The following is a 6,723-nucleotide window of genomic DNA, read 5'->3' on the forward strand; positions in this document are numbered from 1 at the left end:
GGACAAGACACAAAAGAAAAAGGAAGGAAGTCATCAATGGTTTGCAGTGTTTTTTTGAATATATATATATAATTTTTTTCTAATTACAGGATTTTTTTTTTTTTAACTGAAACAATAATTAGCAATTGCTTTTTTCTTTCCATTCCTTTCTTCTTTTTTTATTTTTTATTTTTTATTTTATTTTTTTTTATTTAATTTGAAGAAACTGAAGAAGCATCATTCCAGATCAGGACATCTTTTTTTTTTTTTTTTTTTTTTTTTTTCTTTCTTTCAGAGAGGTTCCCTGAAGGTGTTTTCTTGTTTTCTATCAAAGGAATGGAGAACCCATGGCCCACAGACTTAAGTTAACCCCCTAGAATAAATCTGGCATGCCTCTCCCCATTACATGGCCCATAAGCCCCTTGGTGATCCACAGGAAACAGACTATTTTCTCTTGCACACAATGACACAGACATTCCTACATCACATGGCCAGACAAAATATTTGCTATGTAATGAAACTATAGGTTTCTCCTATGATGTGGTCAATACCCAGGTGGGAATTTCTTGGGCACTACACCACATTCAACTGATGAAGAAGTGAGGTGCAGACAAAGTCTCAAGAGATGTGAGGTCCTCTACATGCTGCTTCCTGCCAGTTACTGCATTCTGGTTCCACAGGACACCCATAGGCTTGAAGGATCAAATTCATCTGACCAAATGCAAGCATGCTAAGTTTACTTTGATGACACTGAACTGTAACTCTAGATGTAAAAATACCTCCAGTTTGAATATCTTCAGTCAGCTTTCTTGATTTTTAAAGTTGGTAAAAGGAAATACAGGATTTGTGGAGTATTATTTCTCTCATCTTGAGGTGGATCAGATGACCATCTCCCTACCACTGACTATTTCTTTGGAAATGGAGAATAGCATGAAGAGTTCACAAGCTGTTGTCTGCTTTAGGGACAGATGTCCAGACACATTTGGTGAGGTGAATATCAGTAAAAAAGAAACATGTAAATGGCATTGAATTTAAAAGCAAATATTTGCCTAGCACATAAAGCATCCCAAGGAGAAAGAGAATACACCTCTTGTATTACTGGAAAGGACTAAAACATGTAGGCGATGTTTGGAATGTGTGTCTCACCAATTCCTTGAGATCTCCTGCTCACTTTTACCTTCTGTGTCACTAACCTCATTCATCAGACGTGAATACATTTTGCTAATTCAAGAAAAAGGAAATGGTAGAGTCTTAGAGTTAAATTTACCCTGCTTGTAGGCTTTCTAAGGCATGGAAATGTTGTGACATATATTACTGGTATTGCAGATTAAAGTGGCTGTGAGGGAGCTATGCTATTGTTCTTCTGTGCAAATATGCGTCTGCAGAGCCGTGCAAGAAAGCAGAAGAGGTTAGACAATGATCAGTCTCTCAGGTAAGAAGATAAATATTCAGTCTTTTTCCTTTCCTAATTGCACTTAGCATCTGTATTTATTTATTCAAGAATGGCTCTTTGGGAGCTTGTTCTAGCCCCTTTGATAAACAAATGGGGTTCTGTTTCCTTTTTTAGAAACTAATTATGCATTTTGGGAAACTAGGAGAATGCATCTTAAAAGAAAACAACTTAAAAGCACAAAGAGATCATGATGGAAAGTGCATACTCAAAAACACTAGTGTCTGTTTTTCAGATTTGTAAAAACTGTGAAAAATAGAGACTGACCAAACCATTTTGTGTTTCTGCCTTCCATTCTATTAGCTTCTGTGCTACATGACCTTCCCTGGGGTACCTGATGCTTAAGGTACAGGAAAAGACACCTCTGTTCAGCTTCCTTTAGTCAGAAGAGAGTCCCTGTGCTCTTCCTTCAGCATCCAGGTACTGAGAACTGCAGAGAAGCTGCATCCAAGCACACTCCAGGCACCCCTAACAATTTTCAGCTTTCTTGGTATCTCAATAATTTTCCCAAGAGGTATTGCATTGGTTCTTTTTAAAAACAGAAGTACTTTTTGAGAATGTCTTGGGGAAAAAACAGCTGGGCAAGAACAAAGATTTAGTAATAAAGAGAAAGACAAATGGCTAAACAAGAATTTAAGAAGTGATATTCATGAACCAGGGCTCATCTTCAAGCACTCTCTGAAGTCTATGTAATTATTAAGGACTTGGTGTTAATTTATCTACTCTCCATTCATTTCCACTGCTTCTGCCCACTTAGAGGCTAGGCTGGGAGACAAGTAGCTAAATGTGCCTAAGGGAAAGTGCCTGTGGAAATTGCTCTTTCAAGTAGGTGGAGGTGGGGAGGAACAAAGAGGTGTAAGAAGTTTAGGGGAGGTTTAGGTTGGATATGAGGAAGAACTTCTTTACTGAATGGGTTGTTAGTCACTGGAATAGGCTGCCCAGGGAAGTGGTTGAGTCATCATCCCTGGAGGTGTTTAAAAGACGTTTAGATGTAGAGCTTAGGGATATGGTTTAGGGGAGGACTTGTTAGCATTAGGTCAGAGGTTGGACTCGGTGATCTTGGAGGTCTCTTCCAACCTAGACTATTCTGTGATTCTGTAAGATTATCACATGAAACTACTACTGAAACCATGTGGGGTTTTTTCAAGTCATTTTTCAGAGTGGATACCAAATAATTTAAATCAAGATCAGAATGCAAAATGTGCACATAAAAAAAATAAAATAAAAGAGAGACCCTACAGTTATCTTTTAAAGATATATATTCATATGTGTGTGTGTATATATGTATGTGTTTATTATATATTAGTGTGTCCATATAAGCACATAGCTGGAAAACTAAGAGGACCACCATCAGACAGCAGAACAAATGCCTAGCCCTGAAGCTGCTGGAGAGCAGCAGTTGCTATTGCAGCAGTCCCACAACAGCATCCACGGGGTGAAATCCCAGGTTCTGGCCGAGGACAGACACAGGCTGGCTGTCCGTGATCTCTGGCAGCTTTCCATTGCTCGAGTGTTTCCACTGGCGTGAGTCTTGCTAGAAAACATGCAGTTTTCCTGCTCAGCCAAGAAGATGCCCAACATGAAGTCAGGTCCTTGGCAGGTGTATGTTACAGCAATTGACTTTACACCATCACAGTGAATTTTCAACCCCTGAGGACAAAAACTTTTGCTTCTTTGCTATACAAATTAAGTCGTTTTATGTAATGTCTTGTAGAAAATACATGTATAGTGGGCAATATCTGCAGTTCTTATGGAACAATCTGAGTTAGAATAATTCAGCTATTTCAGGCATCTTTACTCTGCAGAATAAAGAAGATTTCTGCAGCTGCAAGACATTGGATAGAAAGAGAAAGATATTCATGTGCCTTGGTAAGAGGGGAAAATATGAGCTAAAAAATCATTGAACTTGTCAGTCCTCTCCCCAGTTACACACACAGCAGAGAAAAGGCATTTCTAAGAGGAGCTTAAAATAAGAGCTCTTCAGTGATAAATTATTAAAGTGCAGATTGTTAGGCTTGAATTCTAATAACTATAATTTGAAGTCATCTGTCTGACACAGTTCATCCTATCATTAAATTCTTTCTAAAAATTGTTATGTTCTTCAAAAACCAGATAAAGTGCTAAACGGATGGGATGGAAGGAAAGGAACATGTAATGAAATCTGTCCTTCAGATGCGCTCAGCCCCAGGGCTGCATTGGCTACGTGTGCACAGCGTGCAAACTAACCAAACCCGTGGAGGAACCGACAAGCCCTGTGTGCAGCACGTTGTGTGTCACTGCTGCAGCCATTGCTGGAGGAAGGCAGGAGGCAGCAGACTTCAAGACAGCAAAGGACTGGACAGCAGGTTGAAAGAAATGTAGCAGGAAGGAGACAACTATGTGAAGGAATTAGGCAAGCAGAATGTGCTTTGTAATTAAGGTGTAATAAGGGATGTGGCACATTTAGTATCTCCGGCAGTAGGAAATGCTGCTACCTAATAAGATATAACCGTAGAGATTGTACTAATTGATGTTATAAGGATCAAGAGAGTGACTTTTTTTCTTGAATCTAGGTGACTTTTGACAGCATTCATTAATGCTGAGATACTGCTGCAGTCATGTTTCAGAATGAAAATTATAATTAGCCCAAGTAACAGTATGAGTGAAAACAAAGGAATTTATAGAGCCATATACACACGGGCATATGTACACTCCGACACATGCTGTGCATGCAAATAGTTTTGTACAACGGTTTTTAATGTATCCCACTTTGTTTCAGCTCTTTTCAGTCGTGTGGGAATGTGTTTTTTTCCCCGCTCAGCTAATCACACAATTCATGTACTCAGCCTCAAACTATACATTTTATGACAATAAAATACAGATCTTCTATGTTTTCTGGAAATACTTTACCTACATTTTGAAAGTTCTCAGACAAGTAAACCAGAGAACAGGTATAATTTTGCATAAAAACCTTGTGCAACTGGAATCACAATAATAAAGACAGTTTGTTTGGCTATAAATCATTTAAATACTGTGTTTGTTTATGTATCACAAACAAAGACAGTCCGAATGATAAATCAAATGCAGAACAAGAAAAGCTTCTGGGATAACAATTATAATAGGAACAGAAGGTCAATTCCAAGCAATTTCTGCCCTAGTGAAATACTAAAGCCTTCAGAAATCAGTTCCTATATGATGCTGGAGGCAGGTGTCTTGCAAAGATTGTGAGAGAAGTGGGTCTGCCAACAAGTGTAGAAACAAACCGTACAAATGTTACTTTATCAAATGCCTCATTTACAGAAAGTTTAAAACATCAGTAAGGTAACTAAACCCTTTGAAAACAAAATCTTTGAAAGTAAGAAACCTTTTTGCTTATAGAAGGAAAAAGTTGGTGACATAAGGAATGCGTACTGCCTATTGCATGCAAAATATGTAACAGGTAATGAGTTTATAGTAGTTTGAGTTTTATGAGCTTTTGAAACAGCAGGACTGCATGATGTTACGTATTTTGGTTTTAGATCTGGAATCTAAGCATAGATTGCCTCTGAATGCAACCTCTGAAATGCTGAACGTATTAACCTTGTATTCCTGAAAAAGGATCAAATGCCTTCGAAGCTTCTCTAGGTCAGGTCCTATGCCATTTCTGTCCTGGGACACATTCAAGTCACATGCTTTGAATATCAGAGTTGGAAGTCCATTAGCAGTAGCCTTCTAAATTATTTGTCCAGTGAGAGTTATAAAACCCAGAGGGCAATTTGGACTGCATTTAGGGATGACTGGTAAATCAACCCGAAATTTAACAATTCAGATGCAAGTTGAAGAATATTTCTGCCCTAATTGAAATGAAGATCAAAATAATAAAACTTACTGTCATGTCTGAACCTTGGCAATTGTCTAAATTGAAGAATTAAGGCATTTTGTTTCCTCTGTGGGCTATTTTTCCCATCAGAAGCAACTCCCTACATCTTTTAAGCCAGAACTAGAACATGCATTTTAAGGTGGGTGGTGGTGGTTGTTTTCAAGAGCTTGCATTAATGTTACTTTCAAAGCAATGTGAGTAGGAGTCTAGCCTAGGCCAACTGCACTCACAGATGCATTTCGTGTACAATAAGCTTTAGTTTCACCTTATTGATGCTATTGAATATACATCTAAAGGCTTGTTGTTTACCTGTTGACTACTATTAAAGTTTGCAATTATGAAAGATGTGCATTTTCTGATTTGTTTATATTTCTAAGAACCTGTGCTTTTCACACTGTTAACGTGAAAATCACACCTATTAATATGGCCTCCTACACTAAAAATAGAACTTAAAGTTGTGGTCAGATTAATAATATATTATCATTAGCTCCTTTCTGATTGTGGCCCCATGCAGAAATGGGATTTTCACACTGTATAGATAACAATCTGAAATTCACAGTGGCATTGAGGTTTCCAGTTTCTTTCCTGTTTGAAATGTTTTACTATGGGGAAGAGTAAAAAGAAAGTGGAATTACATGACCGGCCCTCCTCTCAGCTGTACTCCAATGTTGTAGAAGCCAGCAGTCATGGTCACCAGAGACCACGCTGGGGAGAAAACAACCAAACGAAAAAATACAGTCATAAATTGAAAAACAACAGCCTAAACATTGGGTGAAAGCAGAGCAGGGTAAAATCATGAGCTGGATGGAGCTTTGCCAAGTGGGGATTTGTACTGCAGACCTGCGTGGTGGTTTTGAGACCAAGTAAAGCTGTGTCAGCTTGCTATGGCAAGTCCTGCATCATCTTCAAAAGGGCTGAAATGTTACTGCTCCTGGAGATCGCTAGGAAGGTGTTAAAAAACCTTCTGGCCTGCATAACTGCTATGTTGTGTGGCTGGCAGCAGGAGCTGCGGCTCAGCTCACTGGCCATATTTGTAATTCTTAATTGGAAAACTCTCCTGGGTTTCAAGTGTGTTAAACCATTTCTCTCTGTGAGTCTCGGTCAAAAATGCTTCATGCTTCTTCTCTCCTATATAACATAAACGCTAAGCTGGAGATGCTACTGAGTCTTATTTTCCATTGCTCTGTACACAGTGAATATGCCAAGTTTTGTTTTGTAGTTTGTTGCATAAGCATTTTCCATGCCTTCCTCCTGCTGTCACTGGGAGTCTTTCACTTTCTTTCTTTTAAAAGCTTTCCTATGAAGAGATTGCCTGATTGGTGCTAAGATATTTCAGCCAGCTGACAATTTGGACTGCTGTGAACACAAGCTTCTCACCGGCTCAGAGCACTATCGGCTCCTCTTCTGTGCCCCTTTATTTTGCATTGCTGGTGCAAAATGAAGACACAGAAGGGGC

At 38.8% G+C, this 6,723-nt stretch overlaps 2 long non-coding RNA genes across 2 annotated transcripts in view; both read left to right on the forward strand.

Moving 5' to 3' along the window:
• LOC118160470 overlaps positions 1 to 5,922 on the forward strand; it is a 28,044-nt gene extending 22,122 nt beyond the window's left edge. Inside the window, exons 5-6 of the long non-coding RNA XR_004747524.1 lie at positions 1,306 to 1,411; positions 3,542 to 5,922. This is a non-coding gene — a long non-coding RNA (uncharacterized LOC118160470). The remainder of the gene's footprint in view (positions 1 to 1,305; positions 1,412 to 3,541) is intronic.
• On the forward strand, positions 2,039 to 2,656 carry LOC118160473. The gene is made up of 2 exons (XR_004747527.1): positions 2,039 to 2,291; positions 2,532 to 2,656. It is a non-coding gene; the product is annotated as an uncharacterized LOC118160473 (long non-coding RNA).
• Positions 5,923 to 6,723: the final 801 nt, after the last annotated feature.

The sequence above is a fragment of the Oxyura jamaicensis genome, chromosome 1 (assembly GCF_011077185.1).
Source record: "Oxyura jamaicensis isolate SHBP4307 breed ruddy duck chromosome 1, BPBGC_Ojam_1.0, whole genome shotgun sequence".
Lineage (NCBI taxonomy): Eukaryota > Metazoa > Chordata > Aves > Anseriformes > Anatidae > Oxyura > Oxyura jamaicensis.